Source organism: Schistocerca americana, chromosome X (genome assembly GCF_021461395.2).
Source record: "Schistocerca americana isolate TAMUIC-IGC-003095 chromosome X, iqSchAmer2.1, whole genome shotgun sequence".
In the NCBI taxonomy this organism is placed as follows: domain Eukaryota; kingdom Metazoa; phylum Arthropoda; class Insecta; order Orthoptera; family Acrididae; genus Schistocerca; species Schistocerca americana.
Window position 1 is genome coordinate 384616691 of NC_060130.1, and position 26150 is coordinate 384642840.

Genomic DNA, 26150 nt, shown 5'->3' on the forward strand with positions numbered 1-26150 from the left:
TTGATTTTTAAATGAGAATCAAACGCTTTGTGATTTAAGAAATTCATCGTACATTCTCGCACATAATTCATCTTGCGTAAAAGGAAATCTGCTTTGAACGTAACGCTTTTCAAACCACCATTCGCAATATTTTCCTGCGACCTGTTAGAAATAGGTTCGTTTCAGCAGTTGCAAGAAAGCGCCAGATAACTGGCGTCACCGCACTTGCACGGCTACGATGACGCAGGAAGCCCATATGTTCGTAGGTGTAAAACATGAAAAGATCTTACATTATGTCATAGAGGAAAGAAGACATCAAAGGATACTTCAAGACCGTCGGGATTTCGCGACCCATACTAAACTGCATAATTCGGCTTAAAATGCACATCCGTATGTAAATTTTCTTGGAGTACCAATACTCATGTTTGGTTCTTTATTATAGCATAATACCACACGTGCACTTGAAATGCTGTGAACAGTTGAAACTAGCCAATAGTGTGAAATTAGACACTTCGTTTCAAATAAATTGACTGCCTCAGTAGAAAGGATTAATAAAAGCCAAATCTCTTTAGCAAACCAGCAAAAATAACTTCATTGTTCTGTAAGGCGATTAATGCTTGACTGTCAAAGGTGGAAATAACATCTGAAACTATTAACATATTTTAGCCTGTCATAATTATGCAAACGTATTTTAACTCATTTGATAGCTTCCGGCCAAAAAAAATCCGTTTATCATCATTTAACGCGAGAGCAATAAACTAAGAGGAAACAACAAAATCACTGAACGTAAACACAGGTCACGTGGAGACGATCCACCTCCCCACAACAACTCGGACTGCCCTGTGCATCAGCCCCGGATCTAGCATATTTCCGAACCGGGGCAATATTAAGTAGTGGCGCCCAGCCACACTTCCGTAACCAGAAGCGGAAGAAGGTGGTACTCATATGCGATTCAACTGTGCATGCGCATGAGCCCGACCACAACTGCTCAAACAAATCTAATTTAAACAGTTGTCACGTAACACTCACTGGAGGCAATTTGTTGTTATAAAGCATTGCATAGTGTTCCTAAAGCCTTTGACACACTTTACTGTTGGCAGACACTCGTATGAGCACTGTTTTGTTGTTGTGTACAGCGCATTTTCTTTGCAACTTAAGTTTTATTTTCGTTCTGCCATACATTCCCAGACTGACTGACAGAATTGACCATATATCGTGCACACAAAGCTTAAAGACTATTTACAAACCGACAAAGAAGATCAAAGAGTGTCTCAGATCGTCAAAGGAGAAAAGGAAACCACTTGCAATGTTGGCAATATACTGATACTGCATACCATGCACGCTTGGCAACGTTTATATTGGAATGATTGGACAGTTGATCAACACCAGGATCACAGAACATACGTGACTCTGGAAGTCGCGGAAGTCAGCTGTGGCAGAGCACGCGCTGTGCGAGACCATCCACAAAGTAAAACTCGACGACACGGAAGTTCTGGCTGTACAGAAGAACTATCCCACCCGCTTGTTCAGAGAAACTACAGACATACACAAACACAAAAATAGCTTCAACAAGATAGCCTCAAGGTACATGAATCCTGGCTTCCCTAGCTGCAGCGAACGACCGTCATAGGTAACAAGAGAACTGCACTGGTTATGACTACGGAGGAGCCATCAGACGTTGGCGTACCAGGGACATATAGTCTGCGGCCATGAGCTTGGCTCCAGTCCACCACCAGCAATGGAGGGTGAAACTTTGGCAATGTCAACCACTTGTGCTGGCAAAACCACAGAAAAATCGGACGAACTTCAGCTGAAGAACCAGAGACAGAAGCCAACAGGAAATTTGCCAACTCTGATATTTGAAAAGTTGGTTATTATAGAATAAATACCATCCTTTACACTGAAGTGATTTAAAACACAACAGTGAACTTTAATTAGTGAAGAAACTGTTCATTACAAAATAATCTTGAACTGTGATATGATCAGAACCAGTTCCTGTCTTTCTTTACGAATAACTACACAATAAACTGTTCACTGCTTAAACTTGTCTTTGAACATAACATTTTTAAATGACATCGTGGATAATTGACATATGGTCATATCCAGCAGAATGTTATGAAAATCTAGATTACTTTCTTTTCATGTGAGGACTGATAATCATTCTGCAATGACCATATAGTATTTTATACAGTTGGTTATATCCCTCCTTTCAGTGCTTATGGTATTCTATTCACCAGTTTATCCTTACAAATTCCAAAAATTTAACATCCTTTTAGTGGCTATTTTAGTTTTATTTGCATCCAGAAACTCATTTCAGGTCAACACCTTTCATTGTAGAGGAAACATCAGCATTCAATGCACTTCTATTTCACATGAACTATTCTTCTAGGAGTCGTATCAGCAGAATTCTTGAAGTTCTCTTCATTTGACACATTCAATAAAGTGAAACCTTCCCAATGCATACTTGTTTGAGGCAAGAAACAATGCAAACATCCAGTTCAAACAAAACTTAAGAACTTCCAGAAATGTTTGGTTGTTGAATTTACCTATACATTTTGTACCAGTATCCGACACGCAAGTAAGAAAGGAAGACTATCTTTTAATGTCTCGTTCACATAGTGGTCACTTGGGATGGAACAAAACTTGGGTTGGGGAAGGGAGTCTACCATACCCTTCCAAAGGAACCATTTTGATATCTACCTTAATGAATTCATAAAAACCACAAAAAACTTACATCTGGATGGATGGATAGATAATGATTCATACTGCCAGCTTTCTGAAAGCTACTACTGTGTCTCACTGCTGTGCCACCTTTCTAATTCATGCAAGTAAGGTCTCATTGAGAGTGAATATGCCATTAGAACATAAAAACTTATATCTTCAATTTTATTCTAAGCTGTATGGTTCAAGTCACTACAAAGGATTTATGTATTTTAATTGTCAACGTTTTTTGACTGAAATTTTATGCTTTAAATAATGTAATAAATCATCTACACACCAAAAAACTAAATGTGGTCAAACCTCTTCTGCCTTCCATTCTGATTACCGTAAACAGCATAGCAAATGTCACGTACTACTGCACACGGCTGTCTTCATATTTTTATATGGTAGCATCCACATGTAAATATTCATCTTGTTTTTATGCAGTGTAGTACAGAAAATACTATTCAAATAAAACAAATTGTTGAATTATTTTTATAATTAGAATCAATATGCATTTCAAGCTAATTTTTTGTAATTTTCTTTTTTTTTACAGGATACTATTTCAGTTTCTTGAAGAAACATTATACTTCAGGTACATTACATCACAAAATGTTCATATCCATAATACCACACACAAAAGCACTGTCAGTTGCTGCAACATCAGATTATCTGAAGTAACGCTTAAAGCAAAGTGGTGGTTTTACATGTGAATATGCATTCTCTGCTATTAACAAGATTTTTTTTTTCCATTTTTTTCGAAGCCAAACTGATCGAGTCACACAATCTTGATTGTCAGTGTTGGTTGAAGTTTGCTCCAGATGTTTCACTGTAAAGAAAAAAGAAACTTTCTATAGAATTGTAGAACTGTCTACAGCACACAAAAGAGTGGTGTAAAAATAAATCTTAGTCTTTATGGAAATGCTTGAAATTCCACCTGTCTCACAGTAAATTGATAACACCTTAAGTGAAGAAACTTCCTGACAGATTAAAACTGTGTGCCCGACCCAGACTCGAACTCGGGACCTTTGCCTTTCGCAGGCAAGTGCTCTACCATCTGAGCTACTGAAGCACGACTCACGCCCGGTACTCACAGCTTTACTTCTGCCAGAATCTCGTCTCCTACCTTCCAAACTTTACAGAAGCTCTCCTGCGAACCTTGGAGAACTAGCACTCCTGAAAGAAAGGATACTGCGGAGACATGGCTCGGCCACAGCCTTGGGGATGCTTCCAGAATGAGATTTTCACTCTGCAGCGGTGAGTGCACTAATATGAAACTTCCTGGCAGATTAAAACTGTGTGCCCGACCGAGACTCGAACTCGAGACCTTTGCCTTTCACGGGCAAGTGCTCTACCATCTGAGCTACCGAAGCACGACTCATGCCCGGTACTCACAGCTTTATCCTTTCTTTCAGGAGTGCTAGTTCTGCAAGGTTCGCAAGAGAGCTTCTGTAAAGTTTGGAAGGTAGGAGACAAGATACTGGCACAAGTAAAGCTGTGAGTACCGGGCGTGAGTTGTGCTTCGGTAGCTCAGATGGTAGAGCACTTGCCCGCGAAAGGCAAAGGTCCCGAGTTCGAGTCTCGGTTGGGCACACAGTTTTAATCTGCCAGGAAGTTTCATATCAGCGCACACTCTGCTGCAGAGTGAAAATCTCATTCTGGAAACCTTAAGTGAAGGTTAAATTAAATGAAATTTAAACAACAGTTTTGTTGACGAGACATTTCCATTCCACATATGATATGGAAACATGAAATAATCTAACGCAAATGTTTCTAAATGATAATGGAAATGATTATTCATGAAACATTGGTAGTCCTTAAAGTCAAAAGTCTGGAAATTCAAAATACTAATAATTACCCAACAGAGGCTAACATTACAAAATTGTGTCTAGTTTACACACACACACACACACAAAATATTACTATATTTAAATAAATCTTTTGAGAAGGCGGGGGGCAGGGAGGGGGGGGGGGGGGGAAGAGGAGAGTGGAGAGAGAGGAAACAGACAAGTGCAAGTAGAACACTCACTCAGAGGGTTCCGTACAAACTTAATGACAATAACTTCATGTGCCTCAGTGACCTAGTGCGAGTCTTTCTACTGGACGTCACTTGGGTGACTTGAGTATCCCTAACCTACCCATTATCCAACCACGGAAAGGGAACCAGTGGTTTAACATGGAAGCTGAAACACGTGTGTTTTTGGCAGCAGCTAAAATAATTGAGATGTGAAGGCTATGTTAAAAAGAAGAGAGAAAAATCTGTCTAACCAAGATTCGATCCCGTGACCCCTCTGTTTCTAGGTATGCGCTTTACCGCTACACCACCATGTGTATGCACATAATTCATCTGTTACTATAGATGAGTGAGTTTCCAAGTGTCAAAACATGACACATATAAGCCGACGTCTTTTGGCTGCATTAATTTAAAAGTTTAAATTGCTTACACTGCCAATGGACCATACATCTTAGTACCTGACATAAATTTCAACTTAGCATTTCACTCATCGTTGAGAAGAAGAGTTCTAGACAGACAGACAGACAGACAGACAGACAGACAAACGAAATTATCTTAAAAAGAGTTCCATTTTACCAATTGAGCTACAGAACCCTAAAAACCAAACAAGGTACTCTACTTTTAACTCATATAACGTATTGTGTGATGTAATTAATAGATTTGCTGCCTAGAACGACAAGAAACTGACATCCCCCCCCCCCCCCATTATGAGAGTAATGTTAAATTCTTGTATTATTTTATCCGTATACATATTTTCAAACATACTGCACTGTACATAGTGGACAGTTCTTCTTCCCAGCATGTCTCATTCTTTGTATCCCATCTGTGAATGGTGTGAGGGGAAATTTACTGCCATTATTTTTGGAAATTTGTGATAAGGTCTTACGGGACCAAACTACTCCCATTACGCTTCTGTATGCACACCAATATATCTTATCTTACTTTCATGACTCCTGTGAGACTTACATGACTGAAGTGGCAGAATTGTTGCACGGTGTTCCTTAAACACCGATTCTCGAAGTCTAATCAACAGCTAATGTTTCATCATCTTCCACCACCAGGTAAATTTAATGAACAAGATTCTGTAGGAACAATGCTGCCTTTAAAAAGGCTGCATATCAGCACACCAAGTGAAAGAAATATGTAAGCAATTCTGCATTTCCTTAAAGCATCTAATGATGATACTTTCCAGTAAATAGCACCCTCAACAAACAATATGAGATCAGTGTGTGTTTACATCATTAGTAGTCCTATTTCACTACCTTGGGCCACACCCGATGCAACTTGCTTCAGTTGAATATCTGCTGTTCAGTACAACATACTAGATTCCATCAACCAAAAATTATGTGAACTAATCACATGCTCAAGAACTTAATTACTATGACTACTTCAATTAACAACTGACAGTGTAGTAAAGTGTACAATGCTTGTTGAGAACCTAGTAACACCCACCTGCTCACCTGGAACAACATTTTGCAAGATACTGTGCGTGAGAAAAGTGACTGTGTTTCACACCTTTAGTTTTCCGTGGACCAGTGCTTATTCTCTGAGAGATTTTTCCTTTCCTTTAGGCTTAAAATGTAATTTAGAGTCCACAGCAAACGCATAAAGTTAATGATCAGTATCATCAATCTCCATTTAAAAAAAAAAAAAAAATTACGCAAGTAGCCTTATACAATCTTTCAGTCGCAGGACTTCACTGCACACAAGATGTTTAATAAATAAAGCAAGGAAAGAGATGATTCTGCAGCAAATCCAAAGTAAAACCCAAAAGGAATTCTGTCAAAGCCTGGTACATAGCTCAACTTGAGTAATCTTGATTTTCAATGACAGATTGCTTTTCACAAAATATATATAACCTAGTAGATAGTGTCGGAAGTTCCATGCGGCTTTTCACGGGTGATGCTGTAGTATACAGAAAAGTTGCAGCATTAGAAAATTGCAGTGAAATGCAGGAAGGAGGAGGAGGAGGATATTAGTGTTTAACGTCCCGTCGACAACGAGGTCATTAGAGACGGAGCGCAAGCTCGGGTGAGGGAAGGATGGGGAAGGAAATCGGCCGTGCCCTTTCAAAGGAACCATCCCGGCATTTGCCTGAAGCGATTTAGGGAAATCACGGAAAACCTAAATCAGGATGGCCGGAGACGGGATTGAACCGTCGTCCTCCCGAATGCGAGTCCAGTGTGCTAACCACTGCTCCACCTCGCTCGGTGAAATGCAGGAAGATCTGCAGCGGATAGGCACTTGGTGCAGGGAGTGGCAACTGACCCTTAACATAGACAAATTTAATGTATTGCGAACACATAGAGAGAAGGATCCTTTATTGTATGATTATATGATAGCGGAACAAACACTGGTAGCAGTTACTTCTGTAAAATATCTGGGAGTATGCGTATGGAACGATTTGAAGTGGAATGATCAAATAAAATTAATTGTTGGTAAGGCAGGTGCCAGGTTGAGATTCTTTGGGAGAGTCCTTAGAAAATTTAGTCCATCAACAATGGAGGTGGCTTACAGAACACTCGTTCGACCTATACTTGAGTATTCCTCATCAGTGTGGGATCTGTACCAGGTCGGGTTGACAGAGGACATAGAGAAGACCCAAAGAAGGGCGGCACGTTTCGTCACAGGGTTGTTTGGTAAGTGTGATAGCATTACGGAGATGTTTAGCAAACTCAAGTGGCAGACTCTGCAAGACAGGCGCTCAGCATCGCGGTGTAGCTTGTTGTCCAGGTTTTGAGAGGGTGCGTTTCTGGATGAGGTATCTAATATAATGCTTCCCCCTACTTAAACCTCCCAAGGAGATCACGAATGTAAAATTAGAGATTCGAGAGCGCATGGAGGCTTTCCGGCAGTCGTCCTTCCTGCGAACCATACGCAAATGGAACAGGAAAGGGAGGTAATGACAGTGGCACATAAAGTGCACTCTGCCACACATCGTTGGGTGGCTTGCGGAGTATAAATGTAGATGTAGATGTAATGAACTTCTTCCCATTAAAGTTTCCATCAGTATGTACACACAAAAAAATTGGAGCAGTCTAACCTATTTACTGAATCCTGCTCATGGGCAACATGAATTGTTCGTGTGACTATTTGTGGAAGAGAAATGAATGGAACATGTTTTTTTTTTTTTTTTTTCCTTCAAAATTTAGGGACAGTCCATTTTCAGATAATCCTGTAATTATTTGGAAAATATCATTTACCAACTCGTGTTGCGTTCTCTCAAATGGGATTTATAATAACACTAGTACTGTCTGCAAAAAGTACCGATCTTGCTTGTTGGTGTTCAGTGGAATGTCGTTCACATATAGAAGGAATAGGTGTGGACCAAAATTGAATCATGCAGGACTCCCTTTACGTTTTCTCCCAGTCACTAAAATTTTCTACCTTCCCCACACTGTCTGAAATATTCAGTGCAACTTTTTGCATTCTGTCTGTTTTAATGTTTTAATCCGGCTGTGAGTGAAGCCATCAGTTCCATAAAACTTCAATTTTCTAAGAGTGTATAATGATCTACACAATCAAGTACCTTAGAAAGATCACAAAAATACCAACTGGTGATGTACCATTATTATATTATTATTATTACATTATACTACTTGGTGAGCATTTTCAGTCCAGCAAACCTTCTGGAATCCAAATTGTAATATGCTAAGTATCTTGTTTCCACTTAAGTACAGTACTACTGAGTACAACATTACTTTTTTGAATATTCTGGAAAAAGATGTCGTCGAGGAAACTGGATGATAATTGTTTAAGTTTCTCATCATCTTTCGCATGAAGAGGCTTCACACTTGCATATTTTAGCCTGTCTGGAAAAATTCCCTGTGCCAGTGATGAATTGCATGTATCACCAAGGACACAACTTATTTAGTTGGAACAACTTTTCACAATTCTGCTTGAAATTCCGCAAATCCCATACAAGCTTTTGTTTTTAGAGCTTTTATAATGTTTTTAATTTAAGTGAAGGATGTTGATTCTACTTCTAGGTGCTTACAGTTTTGTAGAATGACATATTTAATGTATTCTCTTGCTTCTTCAACTCAACTATTTAATCCCGTATTTGCTGCTATGTTTAGAAAGTACGTACAACTTGAGAATTATCAGTCACATCACTGTCATTTTAATTTCATTGTTATGGAATCTTGTACAATGACTGGCTGTCCTGGCTCCCATTTGACAATGTTTCATAAAATTTTACTCTTATTATTGGCATCACTTATTTCTGTAAGGACACACACACTTCTGCACATCTTGATGACTTTGCTTGAAACAGTACAGTATTTTTTGGAGTATGCATGTAGTGTCAGATCTTGACTTACTCAGGCCTTTACATAAATTTTTCTCTTCCTCTTACATGGAATTTTAATTCCCTTTGTTATCCACAGCTTACTTTTTTTAAATTGACCTTCTGGATAATTCTTTAGGGAAATAAAATTCACAAACTGACACAAACTTACTATGGAATAAATTGAATCTGATGTCAGCATCTCGTTCTACACATACCTATTCCATACCACCCCTTTAAGCTTATTCTTAAAATACCGCATATTGTCATTAATAAGCTTCCCTGCTTTATATGGGAAGCTACTGGATATGACGACTACTATATTACAAATCACTGATGGGGAAATTCAATGTTCCCCAGTAAGTGACAAGAATGGTAAATGTTGTCATACCCTTTACGACCATTGTACCTATGGGCATATTCCAAAAAGATAATTCAAGACCCTACACTCCAGTTCAAATCACAAACACTTTGAGGAATCGATGGATTCTTGACTGGCTGCCCATTTCCCTGATGTATCGCCGACATAGCATGTCTGCGACGAAATGAGACTACTTTTACTGTCCTACCAGGCCCCAGCCAGTAACCTTCATGAACTACTAACACTGCATGTGTTTGAAGAATGGCAAAAAGTCCATCAGTCAGTCCCTCATGGAGTCAGTCTACTTCCATGCCATAGCAAACACAAAGGTACATTTCTGCCTATGGGGGAGGGGGGGGGGGGGGGTCACACTTATAGGCATCATCATCATCAAGTTTGGGGTGTTCAGCATCCAAGTTGTTACTAGTGTCCGCAAATAATTCTGTGAACATGTGTGCTTTAAAAGTAATAAAATCTTTCTTCTAAATACATCAAAATGGTTAGTAGTCATACAATAATATAATTCTCAGTAAAAAATACAATAATAAAATAGAATCCTCAAAATTTGAGGCTGGTTGTCCACCAGTAAATAAAACGGACAAAGAACTTGACAATGACAAATGTTGAAACCTGTGGATGCATCCAGTGCTAACAAGCACCTCACTGCAAGCAGACCCCATTTTTCACAGCATTGTAGTAGATACTACACACACACATCCTTGGCTGCTGTAGCCCCAGATTCACTGCCCCAAATTCCCACATGCCTTGGCCCTTTTTAAATGGGCATAGATTTGGTGAACATGAGGTTTGTGAGTGTCACCTGTCTTGTAACATTACGCTCTGGGCATGCTTCGACAACCACCATGCAGAATGAACATGTAAAACCATATGTCACAGGGAGCAAGGGACACTTGAAAAAATTTCACGTACTACAGTAAGAAGCTCTTTTGGAATATATAACTGTCACTCAAATCAGGATGCAGCAAGCATTACTGCCTACTGTTGAAAGGGTTTGGCCTGTGTATACATAAAGTGTGTATAATCTCTCTCTTGCATATACGTATCAAATTAATCGCTCAAGGCAGTCATCAAATAATGCATTAAGTATTATTTAGCTACACATAATAAAATGTTAGCTGCTAGTTGGTCTTCACCATACAATTTCATAGAGTTGTCTATTTTTTATCCTGATAGACCTTATGTACCTGCTGGTTGCTACAAATACACAATCCTCTGGTCACCTTTCTCATTTCTCTATGTTCTGCTTAGGGTATCAACTAATTCACAGTGTTCACTATTATTGAAGGGCAGTTACTTTTTTAAATAATGGGGAGTTCTGGGTCTTTTCTGCAAACTTATGTGCTGTTAAATACTGGAATTTTTGTTTTATGGCTACCAGTATTTCACACCCGATATTTTTTTCAAATGTGGTTTGTGAGCCAGCATTATTTTGAGGATATCTGAATTTTGATTAATGTCAAAAACAGAACACATGAATTTCAGATGCACTCTGCTACCACAATGACTGCTATCACTGTACACTTAACCTATCAACCACATCTCGGTAGGATGCTGCAAATCAACTGTTGTTCTGGGACTCTGCCACTTCTTGTGATCTACGGAAAGAAAAATAGCATCAGATCACAAGCATTATTAATGATCTACATCTGACTACAATCGATATTCTTGATTGGTATCATTATGACATCTTCCAAATTGTAGACAAAATGCAAAGAGTCCACAACAAATTTTTCCTCTCTTGTAACACCAATTTCTTAACAGGAAACACCTGTCAATTAAATCTGAACAGCTACCAACAAACAACACCTTCTTTAGCTTCCATCTGGTCTTCAAAGGTGGCATCACTGCTTAATAAAGAGGGGCATGTTCTGCTGGTTCTTTCCTTCTCATCAGTGGGACAAAAGGTCTCAAACCCATTCCTTTGGAGTATGGGGCTAGTCTTGCCCAATTCTCACAGAGATTTTCCCCACACAGTAACTACAGATCTACGCAATGACTCACAAAACCTTCCAAGTGTGTGTGTTGAGAATGCCAGAGCCCCATGATGCAATCTTTAATACAGGACATGGCCATGTCAATCCATCACCTCACAATTCACAGTAGTCATTCAAAGAAGCTAGTTAATAATCACCAACCAAGGTACCAGCTGTCAATTGCTGGGAAAAACACTACTTAAAACTCCATGAAGTTTCCACAAATCTCAACCATGTCTATTGTTGAACGGGAAGAAATCTACTTTAAATATATCTACAAGAAGAAAAGCACGCAACTAGACATTACATGGACTACTGCACCAGAAACAATGATCACAAGAAGTCCACAGTATTCACCTCAGCAGCCATGCTGCTTCTGAACTAGACTTCTGTACGGTTATATATTAACAACTTCTAAAACATACAACTCAGCACTACTAAACTGTTGTGTACTAAATAGTCACTCTTAAGGATACAAAAATCTCATATTGGATAGAGCTTCAATCTACATCTTTACTCAATTCATACTACGGGTTATGAGAAATATTTACAGTTGTGGAAAGAATAAATGGTTTCCAAGTGATACTGAAATGTAATAAGGTATGTTATACTCAAAAGTCATTCAAATTAGTGAAATACATAAAAAAGAGACACTAAGTGAAGAACTATCACTGATGTTTAATTTTTACTGGTCACTTCAGTGAGTGTGGTACATGAAATATAATTTACAAAAATTAAGAGAAATCATAGCAGAATGGTTGATAAGGACAACCCTTCACAGATAGAAACTAGTAAATATGTAGTCTTATACAACTATTACCATCCACTAACAAATACCATCAATATGCATGCTGTGGTGTAGAGGTGGTGGGAGAATGAACAAAAATTTGTAATATTCTATTCAGACATTTGGAGATACCGTATTTACTCGAATCTAAGTACACTTTTTTTTCCAGTTTTTGTAATCCAAGAAACTGCCTGCGGCTTAAATCGAGTGCAAAGTAAGCGGAAGATCTCAAAAATGTTGGTAGGTGCCGCCAAAACTAACTTCTGCCGTCGAATATATGTAGCGCTACACAGGCACGCTTTGCAGCACAAAGGTAAATACTGGCGCCAAAACCTCTGCATCAGTAAAAAAAAAAAGTAGAAGATGAGCTTTTGTCTCTGCCCCAAGTTTCGACCACTGCATTTTCATACATTATCCAACAAAGTAAATATAAATTACGTATTGTTCATCTTTGAATGTAGCAGCCTTTCAAATATTCGTACCAACAAAAATAAATTTCCTTACACAAAAATACCAACAATGCACAAGGCTTTAGGATTGTTGCACGAGTTGATTTTGTGAAGTGCTTATTGGTGTTGGTGAACCATAATGAAGCATTTTCATTATAGTGCCAAATTCAAGAGGGGTGTTATTTCTTTTGCGGAACAAACTTCTAATTGTGCTGCAGGTCTGTGATATGGGATTGATGAGAGCAACGTCAGGCAATGGCGAATACAGAGAGACAAATTATATGGATGTTCAAGTAGGAGGAAAGCATTTAGTGGGCCGAAGTGTGGCCGATATCATGCACTAGAAGTGATTTTAAATGAATTTGTTAAGGAACAGCGTCAGAAATTCCTGCCTGTGAATGTCAAAATTTTAAAAATTAAGTCCCATGAAATTGCCAGAGAGAAAAAAATCTAAAATTTTAAGGCTAGTCGCAGCTGGATTGATCTGTCTATGAAGCGCTGGGGTTTTTCACTTTGGAGGTGAACTTCAGTTACACAGAAGCTGCCAAAAAATTATGAAGAAAAACTTGTGGAATTTCAGCACTTCATAATTAGGCAGCGCACAGAAAAGCAATACTTTCTTGGTCAGATACGAAATGCTGACCAAACTCCCATATATTTTGACATGCCATCAAATTGTATGGTTGACGCCAAAGGAAAGGAAGACATAAGTGTTCTTACATCAAGGGGTGAAAAACAGTTGATGTCCATCACGCTCGCACAGCAGATGGACATAAATTACCCCATTCATAGTTTTCAAGCGAAAGACTTTACCGAAACCAGAAGTTTTTCCAAAGACTGTAATTGTACGAGCAAACTAAACTGGGTGGTTTTCGGAGGACATGGTGCTGGAATTTATTAGGCGTGTGTGGAATCGTTGTCCTGACACAATGCTTGATTTACGCAGTCTGTTGGTATCAGATGCATACGCAGGCCGTGCAACACCTGCAGTAAAACGAAAATTAGAGGAAAGCTAAACGGACTTTGCAGTAATTCCAGGCAGGATGATGTCAATTCTGCAAGCACTTGACGTCTGTTGGAATAAACCATTTACGGACAAGCTTAAATGCATGTACAAAGACTGGCTTTCGAAAAGCGACAGATAACTGACACCAACAGGACTTGTAAAACGTGCAAGTTTGTCGTAAGTGTGCCAATGGATTTAAGATGCATGGAAGTGTGCTCCAAATCAGACTGTGCAACAAGCATTTAAAAAATGTTCAATATCCAGTGCACTAGATGGTATGGAGGATGATGCTCTGTATGAAGAAATGAGCAAGAAAGAATCGAGTGATGGTGATTCAGAATCATGACTGATATTTTAAACATTTCGTATATGATGTATTACAAAACTAATAAAATTTTGTTTCAAATTTCAGCATTTAATTTCTAATTTCTAATTTTCTTATTTTATAAGTGTTGCTACTCTGCATTGCACAGGATAGAAAAGCGTGGAGAGCTGCATCAAACCAGTCTAAGGACTGAAGACAACACCACACTCTGCATTTGAAGTCATCACTAAAGATCTACTACGAAAATCCGACTGGCAAGACTGTTTGGGATGTATGTCAATATGGCCAACTCTACGTTCTGAGTATTTTCCTACCTGTGACAAGAGATGGTTGCTAATAGGAACTTTTATGAATCATGAATCACATGCAGTTTTCTCTTCACCACAAGAACAATACCCCGTGTGGAGCTGCTAGTCTCCCATCAGGCGCCTCCCCAGGTGGCGGATTGGGGAATACGTAGTTGGCACGCATCACCTCTTTATAGATTTCAAAGCAGCTTATGATAGCATAAATAGAGAGCAGTTATATCAAGCCCTTGATGAACTGAAAATCTCTAGAATGTTGGTACGGCTGGTGAGAATGACAATGAGCGAAACACAAGGTAGTGTAAGAATAGGAGGAATGATGTCCAACACATTGAGTATTAAAAATGAAGTGCGACAAAGGGATGCATTGGCATGCCTTCTCTTTAATGTCGCCCTGGAGAAGGTGATGAGAAAGGCAAACCTTCTGAACAGAGGAACGATCTTCTATAAACCGGTGCAGATACTGGCCTACGCAGATGACATAGATAAATAACAAGAACCCAAAAAGCAATGGAAGAGACATTTACAGCTTTTGAACAGGCCAGTAGGGACATGGGGTTAATTATTAATGAACAAAAAACAAAATATATGGCGGCTGGAAAAGCACATAGAGAAAATATGCCAAATGCAATAACAATGGGCAACTATACATTTGAGAGAGTTGAACATTTCAAGTATCTGGGCTCGATAGTTACACATCTAAATGATACCTCCTTTGAAATTAAGCAGAGATTAATACTGGCCAACAGATCCTATTTTGCCCTAACAAGACTTCTATCCTCAAGGCTCCTGACTCGTACCACAGAATTAACTATGTATATATCACTTATACGACCAGTGCTTACATATGCCTCTGAAGCCTGGACATTAACAACTAAAGATATTAAAACACTGGATGCATTTGAAAGAAAAGTACTTAGACGAATTATCAGCCCAATCTGTGAAAGAGGAAGATGGAGGAGGAGTTGTATACCAACCCATCAGAAGGATAGTGAAATCATCCAGACTGAGGTGGGCGGGACATGTGGCTAGCATGAATGATACAGAAGTACCAAAAGAATATTACAAGGAAAGGCAGGAGGGCAGAGATGACGTGGTCGACCAAGAGCCAGATGGGAAGATGGAGTAATCTAAGATCTTAGGAAGATCGGCTATAGGAACTGGAGAGTATTGGCAAAGGACCGAGAGAGATGGAAGGAAATTGTAGAAGAGGCCAAGGCTCATCATGAGCAGTAGAGCCAAGAAAGAAGAAGACAAGAATAATATGAATGTAAACATTATGCCATGTATTCTTTCGTGTTTGCTGCTACCTCATTTAAATCCTGTCTGCCTAATAAACTACGAAAGCACAGTGAGACAATAGCAAACACAGAAGAATATGCATATCATGTGATGTTTATATTCATATTATTCTTATGCTGTATAGTGATACAGTCAGAAATGAAGCACGGCAACTGACTAGATTTTTAAATCTAAGATGACTAATTTCTGTGAAGAATGTAATATACTAAAGAAGCGCCTGTAAAGATTTTCAAACTGAGAAAAATTTTCGTTAAACTCTCGTTCAGATCATCATCTATCATACACAATCTATTATTCGGTTCCTGCTGATCATTATAAAAGAAAGCAGCAGTGAAAGCAACAACAAATAGCAGTCTCTTGCCATTGTTTCGCTATTGAAACAATTCCTCTCATTTTTTATTGTAAGTGGCGGTAGCTCACACAAAAGCAAGCCATGCCGCGAGCAGCGACAGGTCGTAAAAACTCATTATCAGAATGTGACAAACAATGCATGACACAGTATGTAATGTAATGTAATCAACTGTTGGGGATAAAGTTTATCTCATGCGAAAAGTACGATGCCCACAGTAAAGAGTTAAGGTAATTTCATTATGTTGCCAGAAAACATGTTTAATTTATTTAATTATGAATAGTTTCTTTGTGTGTGTGTGTGTGTGTGTGTGTGTGTGTGTGTGTGTGTGTGTGTGTGTCTGTCTGTCTGTCTGTCTGTCTGTCTATATATATCTTTGGAGTTTATTAATGTCAGTAGACCAAAGCATCTAGAATGCAGGAATGTCTGCAACTTCCGGGCACATGTTGGCTTGCCCGCCACTTCTTTGTCAGTATTGGAGGGAGACGAATGTGCTTATGTGACTAGTATAATGGAATTAGATTATCAATGTTAACAGTGAAAATGGTGTAGCTGCTAACAAGACGTACGAATAAATATAATTTTTTTTTTTAGCTGAAAGTATTTCAGATCCGGTGGAGTTTATTTCAAACAGAAGCAAACCCAGGCCATGCTTGTTGAAATGATTATTTTGCAGACCAAACTACAAAAAAACCCTAGACAAACGAGATCTGCAGTGTGTAATCTTTCAGCAGCTACTAAAAAGATAATTCTTGCTGAAATTGTGCTGGAACTGGTCGTAGTATCCCCATTCAAAAACACATGGTGAGAGTGGCCCTACCACAATATGCCACGTAAGATTCTACAAACAATTTTTCAGTTATCTAAGAAACGAGAAAGAGAACAACCAGTACAATATGGTGGCGGCGTCCGGAATTATTGAAAAAGTTATCGAAATAAATTACCACTCAGATTGCGAAGACGACAGAATTCGTACATCCTGGATGAAAATGTTCAAGAAAGTCGTATGCCTATACCTTCAAGACAACAGAATGCAGTTATTGGAGCAAGAATAACGGCGCAATGAACCAAGAAAGAAAAAAAAGTGTAAAGTGTCGTGCAACAACAAAAAAATCAATATTCATATAAGTGTAGTGTTTCAGTGTTGTGAATTCCATCAGGCACCAATCAACATAAAAGATGTTATAAGATAAGAAAACCAGTAAACTATGAGTAAGATAATTTAGTATCATTTAGCAAAGATAAATTTATTGTTTGTTTATTCCTGTGTAAAAAGATGATGATTGTAAAAGAGGAAAGGATTGAGAACGGTATCGCTGACGCTAGTACCGATGTAAATTTATCATATGAAAGTGAATGCAACTGGAATAGTCTGGATCCTGTAGAGGAAGTTGAAACTCGTACGGAAAGACAGGATGAAGTTAAAGACATGTTATGAACAATAATGAATTATATGGAGGGAAAATTTAAGACAATTGATGACACTAACAGACAAAATGGGCAGTGGTTAGGAAATACTAAAGACAGACTCGATGCTAATGACATTTGTTTGGAACAAATGGAGAAAAATAATGAGATTTGTTTTAATAAAATGGAGCAAAACAACGCTTCTCAGTTAGACCAGAATCTTAAGGACATCTGTGATAGATTTGAAAAACAGTTCAAAGAATATGAAAAGAAAAAGGACAATCACTTTCAAAAAGTAGAAGCAAATATTTCCAGTTTGAGTAGTAATAAGGCTAAGATCACGGGTAAGGTCAATTTTGTTGGGAGAAAGGTTGAAAATGTCGACGCCAAAGTAAAAAAATCTGAAAACTGAAATTAGCACAGGTAGAGAGAAAATCCGTAATACGTTTAAAGTTGAGCATGCCATATCAGACATGTAGAAGATACAGTATCTGATCGTACTTCTATTGTAAACGATAAAATTGTTCAAGGAGAAGGCAAATTTGAACAAAAGATAGGAATCATTACTGAAAAAATAGATGTAAATAAGCAAATAAGCAAAGATGAAGTCAAGCGTTTAGAAAATAGTATTAGTGACACCACTAAGAAACTTTGAAGTGCAACATTCCAGTAAAAAACTTTTCAGATGAGAGCAGTATGCATCCGGTAGATTTCCTGCAGCATTGCAAAGATAACTTTTTACCGAATATGAATGATAATTTGAAAGACTAAATTTGTGAAACGATTTCTGGAAGGTGAAGCATTGTCATGGACTAATCAATATTGTATTGAGGGAATAACTTTTGCAGAGTTTGAGGAGAGGTTCTTTAGTAAATTCTGGTCAGAGACAGAACAAGCTAGAATAAAAAGAAAATTCTTGAATAGACCTGTTTATAAACACGAGTTTGGTAGCGTGAAGCAATTTTGCAAAAATCAGTTAAGGAAACTCACTCACCTAAGCAAACCTTTTGATGAACTCACTCAAATAGATACACTAAAAAGAAGGCTACCATATGGATTACAGTGGGAGTTAGCTTATGGACCGGATGACACAATAGACCAGTTTTTGAAATATATAGACAAACTAGACAGAATTATTGAGAAAACGGGTAAACCACCACACCATAGCCAAAATCATTTTCAGAAGATAGGAAATGCAAATTGGGGAAACACACAACACGATAAAAAGGAACCACACAATTTTGGAAGTAATGATTCTCATCAGAGAAATCACCAGTACAACTTCAAGGGATCAGAAGGAAACAATTTCCATTGCAAGGGTCAATATGGAAATAATCATAATCAATTTGGTAACAGACACTTTGGATATAAACCAATGGAGTGGCATAGTCATAATGGTACAGGGAGAACTGAACAGGAATTAAAAAACTGAATAGGGCTCCATTGGCGGTCCGCAAGGTAGGAGCTACTTCTACACAAATGGAAAGGGCCAACCCAAATTGCCAAACTAAACAGAAAAATACCAGTGACATAATAAGTAATTATTTTAAAGAGAAGTGTTATCCCATGAATGTGGTATCTGTTACAAATAATATATGTCATATAAATGAACCAGAAACAAAAGGTAAATTATTTAAAGACACTGATTGCTTAGAGAACTGTGAAGAAGAATTAAACTTAGATTTATTCTACGAGTGGGCTGAGAGGGACACCTTGCTGGAAAATAGTTGTTCAAATGATCAAAGTGTGTTAGGAATTAGAGAACTTATGGAAGAGTCTGGTGGGCTAGGAATGAAAATTGCACCTTGTAAAGATGATTTAAATGTGTATCTGCATACTGAAGGTAAGGGCGTAGAGGATCAAGAGGATATTTTTTGTGATGCTGATTGGGAAGAAAAGGAGATTGAGGATAGTAGTGAAGAAAGATGTTTTATTGGTGTAAGTGAGGGGTTGAAAGCTTTAGGGATTACTAATATAAAAGAAGATAGTAATGAAGTTAGAGAGGGACACATGAACACAGTTGACAATTTGAACGATAAGGATGCCAGAAGTTTAGTCAATGAGCTATTTAATTTCAATACACATGAGAAAATCAAAGAGAAGGAATAAACAGCAGGTAATCTTAACAGCATTAGGGGAGTAGATGATGAAAGGTCAGATAGTGAGCAATTTTTGTTTAACATATGGATTAGCAGTTGTGCCATTAAGGATGATGAAAATTTCAAAAAGATGACACTTGATATATGTGAAACTTTGTATCCAGAATGGTGGCATAGAATGAAGTATCACATTGCACAAAAGTTAAGAAATAAATATAAAGGAGAGATGCACAATAGCACAAAAGAATGTAGTTGGATTAATGAAATATTCGGGAATAGTGATCAGGCCAAAGAAAATGCAATTAGGTTAATAACAGCATATAACTCTGGTAATAACTATACTGGTAAGGACACTAGAAAGGGATATGGATTTAGTGAAATTGAAGATGACTTATTACATGAGAATATTAATAAAAAATTTGACTTTGATGTAACCAGTCCGTTTATTGATGTACAGATACTATCATTGAAAGGAAAGTGTTTAGTGGACACAAGAAGTCAAGTATCTGGGATATCAGAATCATTAAGTAAAAAACTGAAAACTAATAAGGATTATGTTGAGTTACCTGTAGTAGGAATTAAAATAAGAGGTGCCACTGGGAGGCACAGTAAATCAGTAAGGAGTCAGGCTTTTATTACTTTTGAAATTGAAGGAGTACCAGGGTCACATGGGTGTCTCGTTATTCCTGATCTCTCAGAGGATTTTATCCCAGGCATGTCTTGGATAACAAAAGTAAATGCAGCATTTGATTGGGTAGGACAGAAATTAATGATGACTCTACAAAGTGGTGAAGTCATTGCTACGAAACTTCTTACATCAAATGTGTCTTGTACGAATAAGACTGAACAGTATTGAATTTATTAAAGAAAGTAAGTACATTGAAGGCCATGTCACAGATTTTGATACAGATGAGAGAGAGTTTGAAAACTTGGTAAATGAAAAAGTAGCCGAAGCTAGAGAACTAGCTGAGAACCAAAAACAAGAGTTGAAATTATTTTTGTGGGAATATAGTGATGTATTCAGCAACATACCAGGAAAGTAGTTGGATACCAATGTACTTTGCAGTTTAAGCCACATGAACCTTTCTTTACAAAACCATAAAGTATTCCAATCTCGAAAAGGATAGCAGAGGAGAAAGAATTACAAAAGATGGAAGTGTGTGAAATCATAATCCCTTGGTCATTGTAAATAAACCTAATGGACATGTCAGATTAGTACTAGATTCCAGACAGTTAAATGTTTATACAGAGAAATTGACCACCCAGAACATCAATGAGTTGTTATATAAATTTAAAAATATCCAAATTATGTCATTCCTTGACCTAACTTCGGGTTTTCATCAAGTACCTCTTGCAGTTAGTTCTAGAAAGCACACTGCTTTCTTATACAATGGGAGATGTTACCAATATTGTGTAGTGCCTTTCGAATTAAACTCCTCAGTTGCAGAATTTATAAGAGCACTAGACTATGTACTTGGCCAAGAAGTTGTGTCACAATTAACCATTTATGTAGATGATATATTAGTGTCAAATCAAAGTTGGGAGGATCATTTGCAGTTATTGAAAAAGGTGTGTGAAAAACTCAGAAGAGGGGGACAGACATTGAAACTAGAAAAATGTGAAAATGTGAAAATCTCATTCTGGAAACATCCCCCAGGCTGTGGCTAAGCCATGTCTCCGCAATATCCTTTCTTTCAGGAGTGCTAGTTCTGCAAGGTTCGCAGGAGAGCTTCTGGAAAGTTTGGAAGGTAGGAGACGAGGTACTGGCAGAAGTAAAGCTGTGAGTACCGGGCGTGAGTCGTGCTTCGGTAGCTCAGTTGGTAGAGCACTTGCCCGCGAAAGGCAAAGGTCCCGAGTTCGAGTCTCGGTCGGGCACACAGTTTTAATCTGCCAGGAAGTTTCATATCAGCGCACACTCCGCTGCAGAGTGAAAATCTCATTCTGGAAACATCCCCCAGGCTGTGGCTAAGCCATGTCTCCGCAATATCCTTTCTTTCAGGAGTGCTAGTTCTGCAAGGTTCGCAGGAGAGCTTCTGGAAAGTTTGGAAGGTAGGAGACGAGGTACTGGCAGAAGTAAAGCTGTGAGTACCGGGCGTGAGTCGTGCTTCGGTAGCTCAGTTGGTAGAGCACTTGCCCGCGAAAGGCAAAGGTCCCGAGTTCGAGTCTCGGTCGGGCACACAGTTTTAATCTGCCAGGAAGTTTCATATCAGCGCACACTCCGCTGCAGAGTGAAAATCTCATTCTGGAAACATCCCCCAGGCTGTGGCTAAGCCATGTCTCCGCAATATCCTTTCTTTCAGGAGTGCTAGTTCTGCAAGGTTCGCAGGAGAGCTTCTGGAAAGTTTGGAAGGTAGGAGACGAGGTACTGGCAGAAGTAAAGCTTTGAGTACCGGGCGTGAGTCGTGCTTCGGTAGCTCAGTTGGTAGAGCACTTGCCCGCGAAAGGCAAAGGTCCCGAGTTCGAGTCTCGGTCGGGCACACAGTTTTAATCTGCCAGGAAGTTTCATATCAGCGCACACTCCGCTGCAGAGTGAAAATCTCATTCTGGAAACATCCCCCAGGCTGTGGCTAAGCCATGTCTCCGCAATATCCTTTCTTTCAGGAGTGCTAGTTCTGCAAGGTTCGCAGGAGAGCTTCTGGAAAGTTTGGAAGGTAGGAGACGAGGTACTGGCAGAAGTAAAGCTGTGAGTACCGGGCGTGAGTCGTGCTTCGGTAGCTCAGTTGGTAGAGCACTTGCCCGCGAAAGGCAAAGGTCCCGAGTTCGAGTCTCGGTCGGGCACACAGTTTTAATCTGCCAGGAAGTTTCATATCAGCGCACACTCCGCTGCAGAGTGAAAATCTCATTCTGGAAACATCCCCCAGGCTGTGGCTAAGCCATGTCTCCGCAATATCCTTTCTTTCAGGAGTGCTAGTTCTGCAAGGTTCGCAGGAGAGCTTCTGGAAAGTTTGGAAGGTAGGAGACGAGGTACTGGCAGAAGTAAAGCTGTGAGTACCGGGCGTGAGTCGTGCTTCGGTAGCTCAGTTGGTAGAGCACTTGCCCGCGAAAGGCAAAGGTCCCGAGTTCGAGTCTCGGTCGGGCACACAGTTTTAATCTGCCAGGAAGTTTCATATCAGCGCACACTCCGCTGCAGAGTGAAAATCTCATTCTGGAAACATCCCCCAGGCTGTGGCTAAGCCATGTCTCCGCAATATCCTTTCTTTCAGGAGTGCTAGTTCTGCAAGGTTCGCAGGAGAGCTTCTGGAAAGTTTGGAAGGTAGGAGACGAGGTACTGGCAGAAGTAAAGCTGTGAGTACCGGGCGTGAGTCGTGCTTCGGTAGCTCAGTTGGTAGAGCACTTGCCCGCGAAAGGCAAAGGTCCCGAGTTCGAGTCTCGGTCGGGCACACAGTTTTAATCTGCCAGGAAGTTTCATATCAGCGCACACTCCGCTGCAGAGTGAAAATCTCATTCTGGAAACATCCCCCAGGCTGTGGCTAAGCCATGTCTCCGCAATATCCTTTCTTTCAGGAGTGCTAGTTCTGCAAGGTTCGCAGGAGAGCTTCTGGAAAGTTTGGAAGGTAGGAGACGAGGTACTGGCAGAAGTAAAGCTGTGAGTACCGGGCGTGAGTCGTGCTTCGGTAGCTCAGTTGGTAGAGCACTTGCCCGCGAAAGGCAAAGGTCCCGAGTTCGAGTCTCGGTCGGGCACACAGTTTTAATCTGCCAGGAAGTTTCATATCAGCGCACACTCCGCTGCAGAGTGAAAATCTCATTCTGGAAACATCCCCCAGGCTGTGGCTAAGCCATGTCTCCGCAATATCCTTTCTTTCAGGAGTGCTAGTTCTGCAAGGTTCGCAGGAGAGCTTCTGGAAAGTTTGGAAGGTAGGAGACGAGGTACTGGCAGAAGTAAAGCTGTGAGTACCGGGCGTGAGTCGTGCTTCGGTAGCTCAGTTGGTAGAGCACTTGCCCGCGAAAGGCAAAGGTCCCGAGTTCGAGTCTCGGTCGGGCACACAGTTTTAATCTGCCAGGAAGTTTCATATCAGCGCACACTCCGCTGCAGAGTGAAAATCTCATTCTGGAAACATCCCCCAGGCTGTGGCTAAGCCATGTCTCCGCAATATCCTTTCTTTCAGGAGTGCTAGTTCTGCAAGGTTCGCAGGAGAGCTTCTGGAAAGTTTGGAAGGTAGGAGACGAGGTACTGGCAGAAGTAAAGCTGTGAGTACCGGGCGTGAGTCGTGCTTCGGTAGCTCAGTTGGTAGAGCACTTGCCCGCGAAAGGCAAAGGTCCCGAGTTCGAGTCTCGGTCGGGCACACAGTTTTAATCTGCCAGGAAGTTTCATATCAGCGCACACTCCGCTGCAGAGTGAAAATCTCATTCTGGAAACATCCCCCAGGCTGTGGCTAAGCCATGTCTCCGCAATATCCTTTCTTTCAGGAGTGCTAGTTCTGCAAGGTTCGCAGGAGAGCTTCTGGAAAGTTTGGAAGGTAGGAGACGAGGTACTGGCAGAAGTAAAGCTGTGAGTACCGGGCGTGAGTCGTGCTTCGGTAGCTCAGTTGGTAGAGCACTTGCCCGCGAAAGGCAAAGGTCCCGAGTTCGAGTCTCGGTCGGGCACACAGTTTTAATCTGCCAGGAAGTTTCATATCAGCGCACACTCCGCTGCAGAGTGAAAATCTCATTCTGGAAACATCCCCCAGGCTGTGGCTAAGCCATGTCTCCGCAATATCCTTTCTTTCAGGAGTGCTAGTTCTGCAAGGTTCGCAGGAGAGCTTCTGGAAAGTTTGGAAGGTAGGAGACGAGGTACTGGCAGAAGTAAAGCTGTGAGTACCGGGCGTGAGTCGTGCTTCGGTAGCTCAGTTGGTAGAGCACTTGCCCGCGAAAGGCAAAGGTCCCGAGTTCGAGTCTCGGTCGGGCACACAGTTTTAATCTGCCAGGAAGTTTCATATCAGCGCACACTCCGCTGCAGAGTGAAAATCTCATTCTGGAAACATCCCCCAGGCTGTGGCTAAGCCATGTCTCCGCAATATCCTTTCTTTCAGGAGTGCTAGTTCTGCAAGGTTCGCAGGAGAGCTTCTGGAAAGTTTGGAAGGTAGGAGACGAGGTACTGGCAGAAGTAAAGCTGTGAGTACCGGGCGTGAGTCGTGCTTCGGTAGCTCAGTTGGTAGAGCACTTGCCCGCGAAAGGCAAAGGTCCCGAGTTCGAGTCTCGGTCGGGCACACAGTTTTAATCTGCCAGGAAGTTTCATATCAGCGCACACTCCGCTGCAGAGTGAAAATCTCATTCTGGAAACATCCCCCAGGCTGTGGCTAAGCCATGTCTCCGCAATATCCTTTCTTTCAGGAGTGCTAGTTCTGCAAGGTTCGCAGGAGAGCTTCTGGAAAGTTTGGAAGGTAGGAGACGAGGTACTGGCAGAAGTAAAGCTGTGAGTACCGGGCGTGAGTCGTGCTTCGGTAGCTCAGTTGGTAGAGCACTTGCCCGCGAAAGGCAAAGGTCCCGAGTTCGAGTCTCGGTCGGGCACACAGTTTTAATCTGCCAGGAAGTTTCATATCAGCGCACACTCCGCTGCAGAGTGAAAATCTCATTCTGGAAACATCCCCCAGGCTGTGGCTAAGCCATGTCTCCGCAATATCCTTTCTTTCAGGAGTGCTAGTTCTGCAAGGTTCGCAGGAGAGCTTCTGGAAAGTTTGGAAGGTAGGAGACGAGGTACTGGCAGAAGTAAAGCTGTGAGTACCGGGCGTGAGTCGTGCTTCGGTAGCTCAGTTGGTAGAGCACTTGCCCGCGAAAGGCAAAGGTCCCGAGTTCGAGTCTCGGTCGGGCACACAGTTTTAATCTGCCAGGAAGTTTCATATCAGCGCACACTCCGCTGCAGAGTGAAAATCTCATTCTGGAAACATCCCCCAGGCTGTGGCTAAGCCATGTCTCCGCAATATCCTTTCTTTCAGGAGTGCTAGTTCTGCAAGGTTCGCAGGAGAGCTTCTGGAAAGTTTGGAAGGTAGGAGACGAGGTACTGGCAGAAGTAAAGCTGTGAGTACCGGGCGTGAGTCGTGCTTCGGTAGCTCAGTTGGTAGAGCACTTGCCCGCGAAAGGCAAAGGTCCCGAGTTCGAGTCTCGGTCGGGCACACAGTTTTAATCTGCCAGGAAGTTTCATATCAGCGCACACTCCGCTGCAGAGTGAAAATCTCATTCTGGAAACATCCCCCAGGCTGTGGCTAAGCCATGTCTCCGCAATATCCTTTCTTTCAGGAGTGCTAGTTCTGCAAGGTTCGCAGGAGAGCTTCTGGAAAGTTTGGAAGGTAGGAGACGAGGTACTGGCAGAAGTAAAGCTGTGAGTACCGGGCGTGAGTCGTGCTTCGGTAGCTCAGTTGGTAGAGCACTTGCCCGCGAAAGGCAAAGGTCCCGAGTTCGAGTCTCGGTCGGGCACACAGTTTTAATCTGCCAGGAAGTTTCATATCAGCGCACACTCCGCTGCAGAGTGAAAATCTCATTCTGGAAACATCCCCCAGGCTGTGGCTAAGCCATGTCTCCGCAATATCCTTTCTTTCAGGAGTGCTAGTTCTGCAAGGTTCGCAGGAGAGCTTCTGGAAAGTTTGGAAGGTAGGAGACGAGGTACTGGCAGAAGTAAAGCTGTGAGTACCGGGCGTGAGTCGTGCTTCGGTAGCTCAGTTGGTAGAGCACTTGCCCGCGAAAGGCAAAGGTCCCGAGTTCGAGTCTCGGTCGGGCACACAGTTTTAATCTGCCAGGAAGTTTCATATCAGCGCACACTCCGCTGCAGAGTGAAAATCTCATTCTGGAAACATCCCCCAGGCTGTGGCTAA

General features: G+C 40.8%; 1 long non-coding RNA gene across 1 annotated transcript in view; it reads right to left on the bottom strand.

Moving 5' to 3' along the window:
* Positions 1 to 3429: 3429 nt before the first annotated feature.
* LOC124556425 overlaps positions 3430 to 26150 on the bottom strand; it is a 61253-nt gene continuing 38532 nt past the window's right edge. The window contains exon 5 of the long non-coding RNA XR_006968607.1: positions 3430 to 3508. This is a non-coding gene — a long non-coding RNA (uncharacterized LOC124556425). The remainder of the gene's footprint in view (positions 3509 to 26150) is intronic.